General features: G+C 42.2%; 22 non-coding genes across 22 annotated transcripts; 8 read left to right on the top strand and 14 right to left on the bottom strand.

Moving 5' to 3' along the window:
- Window positions 1–12: 12 nt before the first annotated feature.
- Window positions 13–84, bottom strand: TRNAE-UUC (transfer RNA glutamic acid (anticodon UUC)). The gene has a single exon. It is a non-coding gene; the product is annotated as a tRNA-Glu (tRNA).
- An 88-nt stretch (window positions 85–172) lies between these two features.
- On the top strand, window positions 173–245 carry TRNAM-CAU (transfer RNA methionine (anticodon CAU)). Its single transcript has one exon. It is a non-coding gene; the product is annotated as a tRNA-Met (tRNA).
- A 628-nt stretch (window positions 246–873) lies between these two features.
- TRNAE-CUC (transfer RNA glutamic acid (anticodon CUC)) lies at window positions 874–945 on the bottom strand. Its single transcript has one exon. It is a non-coding gene; the product is annotated as a tRNA-Glu (tRNA).
- Window positions 946–1,841: 896 nt separating this feature from the next.
- Window positions 1,842–1,913, bottom strand: TRNAE-UUC (transfer RNA glutamic acid (anticodon UUC)). The gene has a single exon. It is a non-coding gene; the product is annotated as a tRNA-Glu (tRNA).
- An 88-nt stretch (window positions 1,914–2,001) lies between these two features.
- TRNAM-CAU (transfer RNA methionine (anticodon CAU)) lies at window positions 2,002–2,074 on the top strand. The gene has a single exon. It is a non-coding gene; the product is annotated as a tRNA-Met (tRNA).
- A 651-nt stretch (window positions 2,075–2,725) lies between these two features.
- On the bottom strand, window positions 2,726–2,797 carry TRNAE-CUC (transfer RNA glutamic acid (anticodon CUC)). Its single transcript has one exon. It is a non-coding gene; the product is annotated as a tRNA-Glu (tRNA).
- An 896-nt stretch (window positions 2,798–3,693) lies between these two features.
- Window positions 3,694–3,765, bottom strand: TRNAE-UUC (transfer RNA glutamic acid (anticodon UUC)). The gene has a single exon. It is a non-coding gene; the product is annotated as a tRNA-Glu (tRNA).
- An 88-nt stretch (window positions 3,766–3,853) lies between these two features.
- Window positions 3,854–3,926, top strand: TRNAM-CAU (transfer RNA methionine (anticodon CAU)). Its single transcript has one exon. It is a non-coding gene; the product is annotated as a tRNA-Met (tRNA).
- A 628-nt stretch (window positions 3,927–4,554) lies between these two features.
- TRNAE-CUC (transfer RNA glutamic acid (anticodon CUC)) lies at window positions 4,555–4,626 on the bottom strand. The gene has a single exon. It is a non-coding gene; the product is annotated as a tRNA-Glu (tRNA).
- Window positions 4,627–5,682: 1,056 nt separating this feature from the next.
- Window positions 5,683–5,755, top strand: TRNAM-CAU (transfer RNA methionine (anticodon CAU)). The gene has a single exon. It is a non-coding gene; the product is annotated as a tRNA-Met (tRNA).
- A 626-nt stretch (window positions 5,756–6,381) lies between these two features.
- On the bottom strand, window positions 6,382–6,453 carry TRNAE-CUC (transfer RNA glutamic acid (anticodon CUC)). The gene has a single exon. It is a non-coding gene; the product is annotated as a tRNA-Glu (tRNA).
- Window positions 6,454–7,349: 896 nt separating this feature from the next.
- On the bottom strand, window positions 7,350–7,421 carry TRNAE-UUC (transfer RNA glutamic acid (anticodon UUC)). The gene has a single exon. It is a non-coding gene; the product is annotated as a tRNA-Glu (tRNA).
- An 88-nt stretch (window positions 7,422–7,509) lies between these two features.
- TRNAM-CAU (transfer RNA methionine (anticodon CAU)) lies at window positions 7,510–7,582 on the top strand. Its single transcript has one exon. It is a non-coding gene; the product is annotated as a tRNA-Met (tRNA).
- A 2,566-nt stretch (window positions 7,583–10,148) lies between these two features.
- On the bottom strand, window positions 10,149–10,220 carry TRNAE-UUC (transfer RNA glutamic acid (anticodon UUC)). Its single transcript has one exon. It is a non-coding gene; the product is annotated as a tRNA-Glu (tRNA).
- An 88-nt stretch (window positions 10,221–10,308) lies between these two features.
- Window positions 10,309–10,381, top strand: TRNAM-CAU (transfer RNA methionine (anticodon CAU)). Its single transcript has one exon. It is a non-coding gene; the product is annotated as a tRNA-Met (tRNA).
- Window positions 10,382–12,946: 2,565 nt separating this feature from the next.
- Window positions 12,947–13,018, bottom strand: TRNAE-UUC (transfer RNA glutamic acid (anticodon UUC)). Its single transcript has one exon. It is a non-coding gene; the product is annotated as a tRNA-Glu (tRNA).
- Window positions 13,019–13,106: 88 nt separating this feature from the next.
- On the top strand, window positions 13,107–13,179 carry TRNAM-CAU (transfer RNA methionine (anticodon CAU)). Its single transcript has one exon. It is a non-coding gene; the product is annotated as a tRNA-Met (tRNA).
- A 626-nt stretch (window positions 13,180–13,805) lies between these two features.
- Window positions 13,806–13,877, bottom strand: TRNAE-CUC (transfer RNA glutamic acid (anticodon CUC)). Its single transcript has one exon. It is a non-coding gene; the product is annotated as a tRNA-Glu (tRNA).
- Window positions 13,878–14,774: 897 nt separating this feature from the next.
- On the bottom strand, window positions 14,775–14,846 carry TRNAE-CUC (transfer RNA glutamic acid (anticodon CUC)). Its single transcript has one exon. It is a non-coding gene; the product is annotated as a tRNA-Glu (tRNA).
- Window positions 14,847–15,742: 896 nt separating this feature from the next.
- TRNAE-UUC (transfer RNA glutamic acid (anticodon UUC)) lies at window positions 15,743–15,814 on the bottom strand. Its single transcript has one exon. It is a non-coding gene; the product is annotated as a tRNA-Glu (tRNA).
- Window positions 15,815–15,902: 88 nt separating this feature from the next.
- Window positions 15,903–15,975, top strand: TRNAM-CAU (transfer RNA methionine (anticodon CAU)). Its single transcript has one exon. It is a non-coding gene; the product is annotated as a tRNA-Met (tRNA).
- Window positions 15,976–16,601: 626 nt separating this feature from the next.
- TRNAE-CUC (transfer RNA glutamic acid (anticodon CUC)) lies at window positions 16,602–16,673 on the bottom strand. Its single transcript has one exon. It is a non-coding gene; the product is annotated as a tRNA-Glu (tRNA).
- Window positions 16,674–16,830: the final 157 nt, after the last annotated feature.

The raw sequence follows: 16,830 nt of genomic DNA, 5'->3' as shown, positions 1-16,830 counted from the left end.
GTAAAAGGTGCGTTCCCATACCGGGAGTCGAACGCGGGCCGCCTGGGTGAAAACCAGGAATCCTAACCGCTAGACCATATGGGAATGGATAGCTACACACTGAGGTATCTATTGAAAAAAATCAGCTCGGGAGCTTGCACAAGAAACGTCTGCAGATTGGCACGTGCATCTTGCCTCGTTAGCGCAGTAGGTAGCGCGTCAGTCTCATAATCTGAAGGTCGTGAGTTCGATCCTCACACGGGGCAGCAGGCTCCTCTTTTCGGAAGAGATTTTGTCAAAATCTTAGAACTTTCCCTTTCAGTTCTAACACGTTTCTGATAAGTAAGGATTTGTGAACCCAAATGACAGATGGGACACATGGGTTGCTGTTTCTCTTGACCCGTTTGCTGTATAAAGAGGCAGATGAGAGTGATTTGAGCTGTTTGACAGCTAAGCGCAAAATCTACCTGAAATACTTTTGTCTGAAAAACACCCGTCAGTAGCGAGCGCGTCAGTCTCATATTCTGAAGTTCGTGAGTTCGATCCTCACACGGGGAAGCGGTCTCCTCTTTTCTGAAGAGATTCTGTCACCAAATTAGAACTTTCCCTTTCAGATTTAAAATGTTTCTGATAAGTAAGAATTTGCGAACCCAAATGACAGACAGGACACATGGGTTGTTGATTCTCTTGACACGTTTGCTCTAAAAGGGGCTAGTTGAGATTGATTTGAGCTATGAAACCAAATTAAATCTTGTGCCAAAGTTCATCACAACGAACGGACCAAAAGATGGCGTTCAGAATTTTCGACAGCTTAACGCAAATTCTACCTGAAATACTTTTGTCTGAAAAACACCTTTGTCTTTGAATGTTGGTGGCAGTACAGTAAAAGGTGCGTTCCCATACCGGGAGTTGAACCCGGCCCGCCTGGGTGAGAACCAGGAATCCTAACCGCTAGACCATATGGGAAAAGATGTGCTGTCTTATCAGTGACAATCTGAAAAAAAATAAGTTTTCTACTTGGCACAAGCAACTTCTGCAGTTCTATTTGCGCAGCTTGCCTCGTTAACACAGTTGTAAGCAAATCATTCTCATAAGCTGAAAGATGAACGTTCGATTCTTAGACGGGGTACTGGTCCCTCGTTTTCTCAATCGATTCTGTCTCCATCTTGGCTACAGGGCCACAGATTTTTCCGATTCAGTACCAAAACATAACCAATTTAGTTCCTAAACTGTTTCCACGTACAAGGCATGGGGCAGCTTTTGAATGTGTGTACTAGTTCCAAAGGAGTGTCACTCCCATAGCAGGAAGTAAACCAGTCGACCAGGGATACTAGGTCCTATCCACTTTTCCACGTGGGACAAGTTATACACTAAGCAGCAAGATAAATTAAAAAAAAAAAAAAAAAAAAAGAAGTTTTTGCTTTGATTAAATAGCTTTTACATCACAAAAGAAAAAAGTTGCCACATGAGCATGGTACTTAGCACGTCAGTTGGTAATCTGAAGTTCATGAGGTTTTTTCCTCACACGTGGAACTATTCTCCCCCCTTTTCTTGGGATATTGTGTCACCCACTCAGAACTTTCTCACTGAAACGTTTCCGATTCGAAAGGAAACAGGAGCCTTAGTGACAGAAAGAACACATGGATTGTTGCGTCCCTTGACGCTTTGGAGTAATAAGGTGTAGTTGAGAATGGTTTAAGCTATGAAACAAAATGAAATCTTGTGCTAAATGTCAGTAAGAGCCACAAATACCCTGATGTTCAGCATTTTTGACTGCAAAGTACAAAATCTACCTGAAATATTATTGTCTGGAAAATACATTTCTGTCTTTGATTGTTGGCAGTAGTACAGTAAAAGGTCCGTTCCCATACCGGGAGTCGAACGCGGGCCGCCTGGGTGAAAACCAGGAATCCTAACCGCTAGACCATATGGGAATGGATAGCTACACACTGAGGTATCTATTGAAAAAAATCAGCTCGGGGGCTTGCACAAGAAACGTCTGCAGATTGGCACGTGCATCTTGCCTCGTTAGCGCAGTAGGTAGCGCGTCAGTCTCATAATCTGAAGGTCGTGAGTTCGATCCTCACACGGGGCAGCAGGCTCCTCTTTTCGGAAGAGATTTTGTCAAAATCTTAGAACTTTCCCTTTCAGTTCTAACACGTTTCTGATAAGTAAGGATTTGTGAACCCAAATGACAGATGGGACACATGGGTTGCTGTTTCTCTTGACCCGTTTGCTGTATAAAGAGGCAGATGAGAGTGATTTGAGCTGTTTGACAGCTAAGCGCAAAATCTACCTGAAATACTTTTGTCTGAAAAACACCCGTCAGTAGCGAGCGCGTCAGTCTCATATTCTGAAGTTCGTGAGTTCGATCCTCACACGGGGAAGCGGTCTCCTCTTTTCTGAAGAGATTCTGTCACCAAATTAGAACTTTCCCTTTCAGATTTAAAATGTTTCTGATAAGTAAGAATTTGCGAACCCAAATGACAGACAGGACACATGGGTTGTTGATTCTCTTGACACGTTTGCTCTAAAAGGGGCTAGTTGAGATTGATTTGAGCTATGAAACCAAATTAAATCTTGTGCCAAAGTTCATCACAACGAACGGACCAAAAGATGGCGTTCAGAATTTTCGACAGCTTAACGCAAATTCTACCTGAAATACTTTTGTCTGAAAAACACCTTTGTCTTTGAATGTTGGTGGCAGTACAGTAAAAGGTGGTTGGTGGCAGTACAGAAAAGTACATTCCCATACCGGGAGTTGAACCCGGGTCGCCTGGGTGAGAACCAGGAATCCTAACCGCTAGACCATATGGGAAAAGATGTGCTGTCTTATCAGTGACAATCTGAAAAAAAATAAGTTTTCTACTTGGCACAAGCAACTTCTGCAGTTCTATTTGCGCAGCTTGCCTCGTTAACACAGTTGTAAGCAAATCAGTCTCATAAGCTGAAAGATGAACGTTCGATTGTTAGACGGGGTACTGGTCCCTCGTTTTCTCAATCGATTCTGTCTCCATCTTGGCTACAGGGCCACAGATTTTTCCGATTCAGTACCAAAACATAACCAATTTAGTTCCTAAACTGTTTCCACGTACAAGGCACGGAGCGGCTTTCGAATGTGTGTACTAGTTCCAAAGGAGTGTCACTCCCATAGCAGGAAGTAAACCAGTCGACCAGGGATACTAGGTCCTATCCACTTTTCCACGTGGGACAAGTTATACACTAAGCAGCAAGATAAATTAAAAAAAAAAAAAAAAAAAAAGAAGTTTTTGCTTTGATTAAATAGCTTTTACATCACAAAAGAAAAAAGTTGCCACATGAGCATGGTACTTAGCACGTCAGTTGGTAATCTGAAGTTCATGAGGTTTTTTCCTCACACGTGGAACTATTCTCCCCCCTTTTCTTGGGATATTGTGTCACCCACTCAGAACTTTCTCACTGAAACGTTTCCGATTCGAAAGGAAACAGGAGCCTTAGTGACAGAAAGAACACATGGATTGTTGCGTCCCTTGACGCTTTGGAGTAATAAGGTGTAGTTGAGAATGGTTTAAGCTATGAAACAAAATGAAATCTTGTGCTAAATGTCAGTAAGAGCCACAAATACCCTGATGTTCAGCATTTTTGACTGCAAAGTACAAAATCTACCTGAAATATTATTGTCTGGAAAATACATTTCTGTCTTTGATTGTTGGCAGTAGTACAGTAAAAGGTGCGTTCCCATACCGGGAGTCGAACGCGGGCCGCCTGGGTGAAAACCAGGAATCCTAACCGCTAGACCATATGGGAATGGATAGCTACACACTGAGGTATCTATTGAAAAAAATCAGCTCGGGGGCTTGCACAAGAAACGTCTGCAGATTGGCACGTGCATCTTGCCTCGTTAGCGCAGTAGGTAGCGCGTCAGTCTCATAATCTGAAGGTCGTGAGTTCGATCCTCACACGGGGCAGCAGGCTCCTCTTTTCGAAAGAGATTTTGTCAAAATCTTAGAACTTTCCCTTTCAGTTCTAACACGTTTCTGATAAGTAAGGATTTGTGAACCCAAATGACAGATGGGACACATGGGTTGCTGTTTCTCTTGACCCGTTTGCTGTATAAAGAGGCAGATGAGAGTGATTTGAGCTGTTTGACAGCTAAGCGCAAAATCTACCTGAAATACTTTTGTCTGAAAAACACCCGTCAGTAGCGAGCGCGTCAGTCTCATATTCTGAAGTTCGTGAGTTCGATCCTCACACGGGGAAGCGGTCTCCTCTTTTCTGAGGAGATTCTGTCACCAAATTAGAACTTTCCCTTTCAGATTTAAAATGTTTCTGATAAGTAAGAATTTGCGAACCCAAATGACAGACAGGACACATGGGTTGTTGATTCTCTTGACACGTTTGCTCTAAAAGGGGCTAGTTGAGATTGATTTGAGCTATGAAACCAAATTAAATCTTGTGCCAAAGTTCATCACAACGAACGGACCAAAAGATGGCGTTCAGAATTTTCGACAGCTTAACGCAAATTCTACCTGAAATACTTTTGTCTGAAAAACACCTTTGTCTTTGAATGTTGGTGGCAGTACAGTAAAAGGTGCGTTCCCATACCGGGAGTTGAACCCGGCCCGCCTGGGTGAGAACCAGGAATCCTAACCGCTAGACCATATGGGAAAAGATGTGCTGTCTTATCAGTGACAATCTGAAAAAAAATAAGTTTTCTACTTGGCACAAGCAACTTCTGCAGTTCTATTTGCGCAGCTTGCCTCGTTAACACAGTTGTAAGCAAATCATTCTCATAAGCTGAAAGATGAACGTTCGATTCTTAGACGGGGTACTGGTCCCTCGTTTTCTCAATCGATTCTGTCTCCATCTTGGCTACAGGGCCACAGATTTTTCCGATTCAGTACCAAAACATAACCAATTTAGTTCCTAAACTGTTTCCACGTACAAGGCATGGGGCAGCTTTTGAATGTGTGTACTAGTTCCAAAGGAGTGTCACTCCCATAGCAGGAAGTAAACCAGTCGACCAGGGATACTAGGTCCTATCCACTTTTCCACGTGGGACAAGTTATACACTAAGCAGCAAGATAAATTAAAAAAAAAAAAAAAAAAAAAGAAGTTTTTGCTTTGATTAAATAGCTTTTACATCACAAAAGAAAAAAGTTGCCACATGAGCATGGTACTTAGCACGTCAGTTGGTAATCTGAAGTTCATGAGGTTTTTTCCTCACACGTGGAACTATTCTCCCCCCTTTTCTTGGGATATTGTGTCACCCACTCAGAACTTTCTCACTGAAACGTTTCCGATTCGAAAGGAAACAGGAGCCTTAGTGACAGAAAGAACACATGGATTGTTGCGTCCCTTGACGCTTTGGAGTAATAAGGTGTAGTTGAGAATGGTTTAAGCTATGAAACAAAATGAAATCTTGTGCTAAATGTCAGTAAGAGCCACAAATACCCTGATGTTCAGCATTTTTGACTGCAAAGTACAAAATCTACCTGAAATATTATTGTCTGGAAAATACATTTCTGTCTTTGATTGTTGGCAGTAGTACAGTAAAAGGTCCGTTCCCATACCAGGAGTCGAACGCGGGCCGCCTGGGTGAAAACCAGGAATCCTAACCGCTAGACCATATGGGAATGGATAGCTACACACTGAGGTATCTATTGAAAAAAATCAGCTCGGGGGCTTGCACAAGAAACGTCTGCAGATTGGCACGTGCATCTTGCCTCGTTAGCGCAGTAGGTAGCGCGTCAGTCTCATAATCTGAAGGTCGTGAGTTCGATCCTCACACGGGGCAGCAGGCTCCTCTTTTCGGAAGAGATTTTGTCAAAATCTTAGAACTTTCCCTTTCAGTTCTAACACGTTTCTGATAAGTAAGGATTTGTGAACCCAAATGACAGATGGGACACATGGGTTGCTGTTTCTCTTGACCCGTTTGCTGTATAAAGAGGCAGATGAGAGTGATTTGAGCTGTTTGACAGCTAAGCGCAAAATCTACCTGAAATACTTTTGTCTGAAAAACACCCGTCAGTAGCGAGCGCGTCAGTCTCATATTCTGAAGTTCGTGAGTTCGATCCTCACACGGGGAAGCGGTCTCCTCTTTTCTGAAGAGATTCTGTCACCAAATTAGAACTTTCCCTTTCAGATTTAAAATGTTTCTGATAAGTAAGAATTTGCGAACCCAAATGACAGACAGGACACATGGGTTGTTGATTCTCTTGACACGTTTGCTCTAAAAGGGGCTAGTTGAGATTGATTTGAGCTATGAAACCAAATTAAATCTTGTGCCAAAGTTCATCACAACGAACGGACCAAAAGATGGCGTTCAGAATTTTCGACAGCTTAACGCAAATTCTACCTGAAATACTTTTGTCTGAAAAACACCTTTGTCTTTGAATGTTGGTGGCAGTACAGAAAAGTACATTCCCATACCGGGAGTTGAACCCGGGTCGCCTGGGTGAGAACCAGGAATCCTAACCGCTAGACCATATGGGAAAAGATGTGCTGTCTTATCAGTGACAATCTGAAAAAAAATAAGTTTTCTACTTGGCACAAGCAACTTCTGCAGTTCTATTTGCGCAGCTTGCCTCGTTAACACAGTTGTAAGCAAATCAGTCTCATAAGCTGAAAGATGAACGTTCGATTGTTAGACGGGGTACTGGTCCCTCGTTTTCTCAATCGATTCTGTCTCCATCTTGGCTACAGGGCCACAGATTTTTCCGATTCAGTACCAAAACATAACCAATTTAGTTCCTAAACTGTTTCCACGTACAAGGCACGGGGCGGCTTTCGAATGTGTGTACTAGTTCCAAAGGAGTGTCACTCCCATAGCAGGAAGTAAACCAGTCGACCAGGGATACTAGGTCCTATCCACTTTTCCACGTGGGACAAGTTATACACTAAGCAGCAAGATAAATTAAAAAAAAAAAAAAAAAAAAAGAAGTTTTTGCTTTGATTAAATAGCTTTTACATCACAAAAGAAAAAAGTTGCCACATGAGCATGGTACTTAGCACGTCAGTTGGTAATCTGAAGTTCATGAGGTTTTTTCCTCACACGTGGAACTATTCTCCCCCCTTTTCTTGGGATATTGTGTCACCCACTCAGAACTTTCTCACTGAAACGTTTCCGATTCGAAAGGAAACAGGAGCCTTAGTGACAGAAAGAACACATGGATTGTTGCGTCCCTTGACGCTTTGGAGTAATAAGGTGTAGTTGAGAATGGTTTAAGCTATGAAACAAAATGAAATCTTGTGCTAAATGTCAGTAAGAGCCACAAATACCCTGATGTTCAGCATTTTTGACTGCAAAGTACAAAATCTACCTGAAATATTATTGTCTGGAAAATACATTTCTGTCTTTGATTGTTGGCAGTAGTACAGTAAAAGGTGCGTTCCCATACCGGGAGTCGAACGCGGGCCGCCTGGGTGAAAACCAGGAATCCTAACCGCTAGACCATATGGGAATGGATAGCTACACACTGAGGTATCTATTGAAAAAAATCAGCTCGGGGGCTTGCACAAGAAACGTCTGCAGATTGGCACGTGCATCTTGCCTCGTTAGCGCAGTAGGTAGCGCGTCAGTCTCATAATCTGAAGGTCGTGAGTTCGATCCTCACACGGGGCAGCAGGCTCCTCTTTTCCGAAGAGATTTTGTCAAAATCTTAGAACTTTCCCTTTCAGTTCTAACACGTTTCTGATAAGTAAGGATTTGTGAACCCAAATGACAGATGGGACACATGGGTTGCTGTTTCTCTTGACCCGTTTGCTGTATAAAGAGGCAGATGAGAGTGATTTGAGCTGTTTGACAGCTAAGCGCAAAATCTACCTGAAATACTTTTGTCTGAAAAACACCCGTCAGTAGCGAGCGCGTCAGTCTCATATTCTGAAGTTCGTGAGTTCGATCCTCACACGGGGAAGCGGTCTCCTCTTTTCTGAAGAGATTCTGTCACCAAATTAGAACTTTCCCTTTCAGATTTAAAATGTTTCTGATAAGTAAGAATTTGCGAACCCAAATGACAGACAGGACACATGGGTTGTTGATTCTCTTGACACGTTTGCTCTAAAAGGGGCTAGTTGAGATTGATTTGAGCTATGAAACCAAATTAAATCTTGTGCCAAAGTTCATCACAACGAACGGACCAAAAGATGGCGTTCAGAATTTTCGACAGCTTAACGCAAATTCTACCTGAAATACTTTTGTCTGAAAAACACCTTTGTCTTTGAATGTTGGTGGCAGTACAGAAAAGTACATTCCCATAACGGGAGTTGAACCCGGGTCGCCTGGGTGAGAACCAGGAATCCTAACCGCTAGACCATATGGGAAAAGATGTGCTGTCTTATCAGTGACAATCTGAAAAAAAATAAGTTTTCTACTTGGCACAAGCAACTTCTGCAGTTCTATTTGCGCAGCTTGCCTCGTTAACACAGTTGTAAGCAAATCAGTCTCATAAGCTGAAAGATGAACGTTCGATTGTTAGACGGGGTACTGGTCCCTCGTTTTCTCAATCGATTCTGTCTCCATCTTGGCTACAGGGCCACAGATTTTTCCGATTCAGTACCAAAACATAACCAATTTAGTTCCTAAACTGTTTCCACGTACAAGGCACGGGGCGGCTTTCGAATGTGTGTACTAGTTCCAAAGGAGTGTCACTCCCATAGCAGGAAGTAAACCAGTCGACCAGGGATACTAGGTCCTATCCACTTTTCCACGTGGGACAAGTTATACACTAAGCAGCAAGATAAATTTAAAAAAAAAAAAAAAAAAAAAAAAGAAGTTTTTGCTTTGATTAAATAGCTTTTACATCACAAAAGAAAAAAGTTGCCACATGAGCATGGTACTTAGCACGTCAGTTGGTAATCTGAAGTTCATGAGGTTTTTTCCTCACACGTGGAACTATTCTCCCCCCTTTTCTTGGGATATTGTGTCACCCACTCAGAACTTTCTCAATGAAACGTTTCCGATTCGAAAGGAAACAGGAGCCTTAGTGACAGAAAGAACACATGGATTGTTGCGTCCCTTGACGCTTTGGAGTAATAAGGTGTAGTTGAGAATGGTTTAAGCTATGAAACAAAATGAAATCTTGTGCTAAAGGTCAGTAAGAGCCACAAATACCCTGATGTTCAGCATTTTTGACTGCAAAGTAATAAATCTACCTGAAATATTATTGTCTGGAAAATACATTTCTGTCTTTGATTGTTGGCAGTAGTACAGTAAAAGGTGCGTTCCCATACCGGGAGTTGAACCCGGCCTGCCTGGGTGAGAACCAGGAATCCTAACCGCTAGACCATATGGGAAAAGATGTGCTGTCTTATCAGTGACAATCTGAAAAAAAATAAGTTTTCTACTTGGCACAAGCAACTTCTGCAGTTCTATTTGCGCAGCTTGCCTCGTTAACACAGTTGTAAGCAAATCAGTCTCATAAGCTGAAAGATGAACGTTCGATTCTTAGACGGGGTACTGGTCCCTCGTTTTCTCAATCGATTCTGTCTCCATCTTGGCTACAGGGCCACAGATTTTTCCGATTCAGTACCAAAACATAACCAATTTAGTTCCTAAACTGTTTCCACGTACAAGGCATGGGGCAGCTTTTGAATGTGTGTACTAGTTCCAAAGGAGTGTCACTCCCATAGCAGGAAGTAAACCAGTCGACCAGGGATACTAGGTCCTATCCACTTTTCCACGTGGGACAAGTTATACACTAAGCAGCAAGATAAATTAAAAAAAAAAAAAAAAAAAAAGAAGTTTTTGCTTTGATTAAATAGCTTTTACATCACAAAAGAAAAAAGTTGCCACATGAGCATGGTACTTAGCACGTCAGTTGGTAATCTGAAGTTCATGAGGTTTTTTCCTCACACGTGGAACTATTCTCCCCCCTTTTCTTGGGATATTGTGTCACCCACTCAGAACTTTCTCACTGAAACGTTTCCGATTCGAAAGGAAACAGGAGCCTTAGTGACAGAAAGAACACATGGATTGTTGCGTCCCTTGACGCTTTGGAGTAATAAGGTGTAGTTGAGAATGGTTTAAGCTATGAAACAAAATGAAATCTTGTGCTAAATGTCAGTAAGAGCCACAAATACCCTGATGTTCAGCATTTTTGACTGCAAAGTACAAAATCTACCTGAAATATTATTGTCTGGAAAATACATTTCTGTCTTTGATTGTTGGCAGTAGTACAGTAAAAGGTGCGTTCCCATACCGGGAGTCGAACGCGGGCCGCCTGGGTGAAAACCAGGAATCCTAACCGCTAGACCATATGGGAATGGATAGCTACACACTGAGGTATCTATTGAAAAAAATCAGCTCGGGGGCTTGCACAAGAAACGTCTGCAGATTGGCACGTGCATCTTGCCTCGTTAGCGCAGTAGGTAGCGCGTCAGTCTCATAATCTGAAGGTCGTGAGTTCGATCCTCACACGGGGCAGCAGGCTCCTCTTTTCCGAAGAGATTTTGTCAAAATCTTAGAACTTTCCCTTTCAGTTCTAACACGTTTCTGATAAGTAAGGATTTGTGAACCCAAATGACAGATGGGACACATGGGTTGCTGTTTCTCTTGACCCGTTTGCTGTATAAAGAGGCAGATGAGAGTGATTTGAGCTGTTTGACAGCTAAGCGCAAAATCTACCTGAAATACTTTTGTCTGAAAAACACCCGTCAGTAGCGAGCGCGTCAGTCTCATATTCTGAAGTTCGTGAGTTCGATCCTCACACGGGGAAGCGGTCTCCTCTTTTCTGAAGAGATTCTGTCACCAAATTAGAACTTTCCCTTTCAGATTTAAAATGTTTCTGATAAGTAAGAATTTGCGAACCCAAATGACAGACAGGACACATGGGTTGTTGATTCTCTTGACACGTTTGCTCTAAAAGGGGCTAGTTGAGATTGATTTGAGCTATGAAACCAAATTAAATCTTGTGCCAAAGTTCATCACAACGAACGGACCAAAAGATGGCGTTCAGAATTTTCGACAGCTTAACGCAAATTCTACCTGAAATACTTTTGTCTGAAAAACACCTTTGTCTTTGAATGTTGGTGGCAGTACAGAAAAGTACATTCCCATAACGGGAGTTGAACCCGGGTCGCCTGGGTGAGAACCAGGAATCCTAACCGCTAGACCATATGGGAAAAGATGTGCTGTCTTATCAGTGACAATCTGAAAAAAAATAAGTTTTCTACTTGGCACAAGCAACTTCTGCAGTTCTATTTGCGCAGCTTGCCTCGTTAACACAGTTGTAAGCAAATCAGTCTCATAAGCTGAAAGATGAACGTTCGATTGTTAGACGGGGTACTGGTCCCTCGTTTTCTCAATCGATTCTGTCTCCATCTTGGCTACAGGGCCACAGATTTTTCCGATTCAGTACCAAAACATAACCAATTTAGTTCCTAAACTGTTTCCACGTACAAGGCACGGGGCGGCTTTCGAATGTGTGTACTAGTTCCAAAGGAGTGTCACTCCCATAGCAGGAAGTAAACCAGTCGACCAGGGATACTAGGTCCTATCCACTTTTCCACGTGGGACAAGTTATACACTAAGCAGCAAGATAAATTTAAAAAAAAAAAAAAAAAAAAAAAGAAGTTTTTGCTTTGATTAAATAGCTTTTACATCACAAAAGAAAAAAGTTGCCACATGAGCATGGTACTTAGCACGTCAGTTGGTAATCTGAAGTTCATGAGGTTTTTTCCTCACACGTGGAACTATTCTCCCCCCTTTTCTTGGGATATTGTGTCACCCACTCAGAACTTTCTCAATGAAACGTTTCCGATTCGAAAGGAAACAGGAGCCTTAGTGACAGAAAGAACACATGGATTGTTGCGTCCCTTGACGCTTTGGAGTAATAAGGTGTAGTTGAGAATGGTTTAAGCTATGAAACAAAATGAAATCTTGTGCTAAAGGTCAGTAAGAGCCACAAATACCCTGATGTTCAGCATTTTTGACTGCAAAGTAATAAATCTACCTGAAATATTATTGTCTGGAAAATACATTTCTGTCTTTGATTGTTGGCAGTAGTACAGTAAAAGGTGCGTTCCCATACCGGGAGTTGAACCCGGCCTGCCTGGGTGAGAACCAGGAATCCTAACCGCTAGACCATATGGGAAAAGATGTGCTGTCTTATCAGTGACAATCTGAAAAAAAATAAGTTTTCTACTTGGCACAAGCAACTTCTGCAGTTCTATTTGCGCAGCTTGCCTCGTTAACACAGTTGTAAGCAAATCAGTCTCATAAGCTGAAAGATGAACGTTCGATTCTTAGACGGGGTACTGGTCCCTCGTTTTCTCAATCGATTCTGTCTCCATCTTGGCTACAGGGCCACAGATTTTTCCGATTCAGTACCAAAACATAACCAATTTAGTTCCTAAACTGTTTCCACGTACAAGGCATGGGGCAGCTTTTGAATGTGTGTACTAGTTCCAAAGGAGTGTCACTCCCATAGCAGGAAGTAAACCAGTCGACCAGGGATACTAGGTCCTATCCACTTTTCCACGTGGGACAAGTTATACACTAAGCAGCAAGATAAATTAAAAAAAAAAAAAAAAAAAAAGAAGTTTTTGCTTTGATTAAATAGCTTTTACATCACAAAAGAAAAAAGTTGCCACATGAGCATGGTACTTAGCACGTCAGTTGGTAATCTGAAGTTCATGAGGTTTTTTCCTCACACGTGGAACTATTCTCCCCCCTTTTCTTGGGATATTGTGTCACCCACTCAGAACTTTCTCACTGAAACGTTTCCGATTCGAAAGGAAACAGGAGCCTTAGTGACAGAAAGAACACATGGATTGTTGCGTCCCTTGACGCTTTGGAGTAATAAGGTGTAGTTGAGAATGGTTTAAGCTATGAAACAAAATGAAATCTTGTGCTAAATGTCAGTAAGAGCCACAAATACCCTGATGTTCAGCATTTTTGACTGCAAAGTACAAAATCTACCTGAAATATTATTGTCTGGAAAATACATTTCTGTCTTTGATTGTTGGCAGTAGTACAGTAAAAGGTCCGTTCCCATACCGGGAGTCGAACGCGGGCCGCCTGGGTGAAAACCAGGAATCCTAACCGCTAGACCATATGGGAATGGATAGCTACACACTGAGGTATCTATTGAAAAAAATCAGCTCGGGGGCTTGCACAAGAAACGTCTGCAGATTGGCACGTGCATCTTGCCTCGTTAGCGCAGTAGGTAGCGCGTCAGTCTCATAATCTGAAGGTCGTGAGTTCGATCCTCACACGGGGCAGCAGGCTCCTCTTTTCGGAAGAGATTTTGTCAAAATCTTAGAACTTTCCCTTTCAGTTCTAACACGTTTCTGATAAGTAAGGATTTGTGAACCCAAATGACAGATGGGACACATGGGTTGCTGTTTCTCTTGACCCGTTTGCTGTATAAAGAGGCAGATGAGAGTGATTTGAGCTGTTTGACAGCTAAGCGCAAAATCTACCTGAAATACTTTTGTCTGAAAAACACCCGTCAGTAGCGAGCGCGTCAGTCTCATATTCTGAAGTTCGTGAGTTCGATCCTCACACGGGGAAGCGGTCTCCTCTTTTCTGAAGAGATTCTGTCACCAAATTAGAACTTTCCCTTTCAGATTTAAAATGTTTCTGATAAGTAAGAATTTGCGAACCCAAATGACAGACAGGACACATGGGTTGTTGATTCTCTTGACACGTTTGCTCTAAAAGGGGCTAGTTGAGATTGATTTGAGCTATGAAACCAAATTAAATCTTGTGCCAAAGTTCATCACAACGAACGGACCAAAAGATGGCGTTCAGAATTTTCGACAGCTTAACGCAAATTCTACCTGAAATACTTTTGTCTGAAAAACACCTTTGTCTTTGAATGTTGGTGGCAGTACAGAAAAGTACATTCCCATACCGGGAGTTGAACCCGGGTCGCCTGGGTGAGAACCAGGAATCCTAACCGCTAGACCATATGGGAAAAGATGTGCTGTCTTATCAGTGACAATCTGAAAAAAAATAAGTTTTCTACTTGGCACAAGCAACTTCTGCAGTTCTATTTGCGCAGCTTGCCTCGTTAACACAGTTGTAAGCAAATCAGTCTCATAAGCTGAAAGATGAACGTTCGATTGTTAGACGGGGTACTGGTCCCTCGTTTTCTCAATCGATTCTGTCTCCATCTTGGCTACAGGGCCACAGATTTTTCCGATTCAGTACCAAAACATAACCAATTTAGTTCCTAAACTGTTTCCACGTACAAGGCACGGGGCGGCTTTCGAATGTGTGTACTAGTTCCAAAGGAGTGTCACTCCCATAGCAGGAAGTAAACCAGTCGACCAGGGATACTAGGTCCTATCCACTTTTCCACGTGGGACAAGTTATACACTAAGCAGCAAGATAAATTAAAAAAAAAAAAAAAAAAAAAAGAAGTTTTTGCTTTGATTAAATAGCTTTTACATCACAAAAGAAAAAAGTTGCCACATGAGCATGGTACTTAGCACGTCAGTTGGTAATCTGAAGTTCATGAGGTTTTTTCCTCACACGTGGAACTATTCTCCCCCCTTTTCTTGGGATATTGGGTCACCCACTCAGAACTTTCTCAATGAAACGTTTCCGATTCGAAAGGAAACAGGAGCCTTAGTGACAGAAAGAACACATGGATTGTTGCGTCCCTTGACGCTTTGGAGTAATAAGGTGTAGTTGAGAATGGTTTAAGCTATGAAACAAAATGAAATCTTGTGCTAAAGGTCAGTAAGAGCCACAAATACCCTGATGTTCAGCATTTTTGACTGCAAAGTAATAAATCTACCTGAAATATTATTGTCTGGAAAATACATTTCTGTCTTTGATTGTTGGCAGTAGTACAGTAAAAGGTGCGTTCCCATACCGGGAGTTGAACCCGGCCCGCCTGGGTGAGAACCAGGAATCCTAACCGCTAGACCATATGGGAAAAGATGTGCTGTCTTATCAGTGACAATCTGAAAAAAAATAAGTTTTCTACTTGGCACAAGCAACTTCTGCAGTTCTATTTGCGCAGCTTGCCTCGTTAACACAGTTGTAAGCAAATCAGTCTCATAAGCTGAAAGATGAACGTTCGATTCTTAGACGGGGTACTGGTCCCTCGTTTTCTCAATCGATTCTGTCTCCATCTTGGCTACAGGGCCACAGATTTTTCCGATTCAGTACCAAAACATAACCAATTTAGTTCCTAAACTGTTTCCACGTACAAGGCATGGGGCAGCTTTTGAATGTGTGTACTAGTTCCAAAGGAGTGTCACTCCCATAGCAGGAAGTAAACCAGTCGACCAGGGATACTAGGTCCTATCCACTTTTCCACGTGGGACAAGTTATACACTAAGCAGCAAGATAAATTAAAAAAAAAAAAAAAAAAAAAGAAGTTTTTGCTTTGATTAAATAGCTTTTACATCACAAAAGAAAAAAGTTGCCACATGAGCATGGTACTTAGCACGTCAGTTGGTAATCTGAAGTTCATGAGGTTTTTTCCTCACACGTGGAACTATTCTCCCCCCTTTTCTTGGGATATTGTGTCACCCACTCAGAACTTTCTCACTGAAACGTTTCCGATTCGAAAGGAAACAGGAGCCTTAGTGACAGAAAGAACACATGGATTGTTGCGTCCCTTGACGCTTTGGAGTAATAAGGTGTAGTTGAGAATGGTTTAAGCTATGAAACAAAATGAAATCTTGTGCTAAATGTCAGTAAGAGCCACAAATACCCTGATGTTCAGCATTTTTGACTGCAAAGTACAAAATCTACCTGAAATATTATTGTCTGGAAAATACATTTCTGTCTTTGATTGTTGGCAGTAGTACAGTAAAAGGTCCGTTCCCATACCGGGAGTCGAACGCGGGCCGCCTGGGTGAAAACCAGGAATCCTAACCGCTAGACCATATGGGAATGGATAGCTACACACTGAGGTATCTATTGAAAAAAATCAGCTCGGGGGCTTGCACAAGAAACGTCTGCAGATTGGCACGTGCATCTTGCCTCGTTAGCGCAGTAGGTAGCGCGTCAGTCTCATAATCTGAAGGTCGTGAGTTCGATCCTCACACGGGGCAGCAGGCTCCTCTTTTCCGAAGAGATTTTGTCAAAATCTTAGAACTTTCCCTTTCAGTTCTAACACGTTTCTGATAAGTAAGGATTTGTGAACCCAAATGACAGATGGGACACATGGGTTGCTGTTTCTCTTGACCCGTTTGCTGTATAAAGAGGCAGATGAGAGTGATTTGAGCTGTTTGACAGCTAAGCGCAAAATCTACCTGAAATACTTTTGTCTGAAAAACACCCGTCAGTAGCGAGCGCGTCAGTCTCATATTCTGAAGTTCGTGAGTTCGATCCTCACACGGGGAAGCGGTCTCCTCTTTTCTGAAGAGATTCTGTCACCAAATTAGAACTTTCCCTTTCAGATTTAAAATGTTTCTGATAAGTAAGAATTTGCGAACCCAAATGACAGACAGGACACATGGGTTGTTGATTCTCTTGACACGTTTGCTCTAAAAGGGGCTAGTTGAGATTGATTTGAGCTATGAAACCAAATTAAATCTTGTGCCAAAGTTCATCACAACGAACGGACCAAAAGATGGCGTTCAGAATTTTCGACAGCTTAACGCAAATTCTACCTGAAATACTTTTGTCTGAAAAACACCTTTGTCTTTGAATGTTGGTGGCAGTACAGAAAAGTACATTCCCATACCGGGAGTTGAACCCGGGTCGCCTGGGTGAGAACCAGGAATCCTAACCGCTAGACCATATGGGAAAAGATGTGCTGTCTTATCAGTGACAATCTGAAATAAAATAAGTTTTCTACTTGGCACAAGCAACTTCTGCAGTTCTATTTGCGCAGCTTGCCTCGTTAACACAGTTGTAAGCAAATCAGTCTCATAAGCTGAAAGATGAACGTTCGATTGTTAGAC

Source organism: Dendrobates tinctorius, unplaced genomic scaffold (genome assembly GCF_039654945.1).
Source record: "Dendrobates tinctorius isolate UK_male_01 unplaced genomic scaffold, ASM3965494v1 ptg000272l, whole genome shotgun sequence".
Classification (NCBI taxonomy): domain Eukaryota; kingdom Metazoa; phylum Chordata; class Amphibia; order Anura; family Dendrobatidae; genus Dendrobates; species Dendrobates tinctorius.
This window is presented reverse-complemented; position numbering and strand designations above follow the sequence as displayed.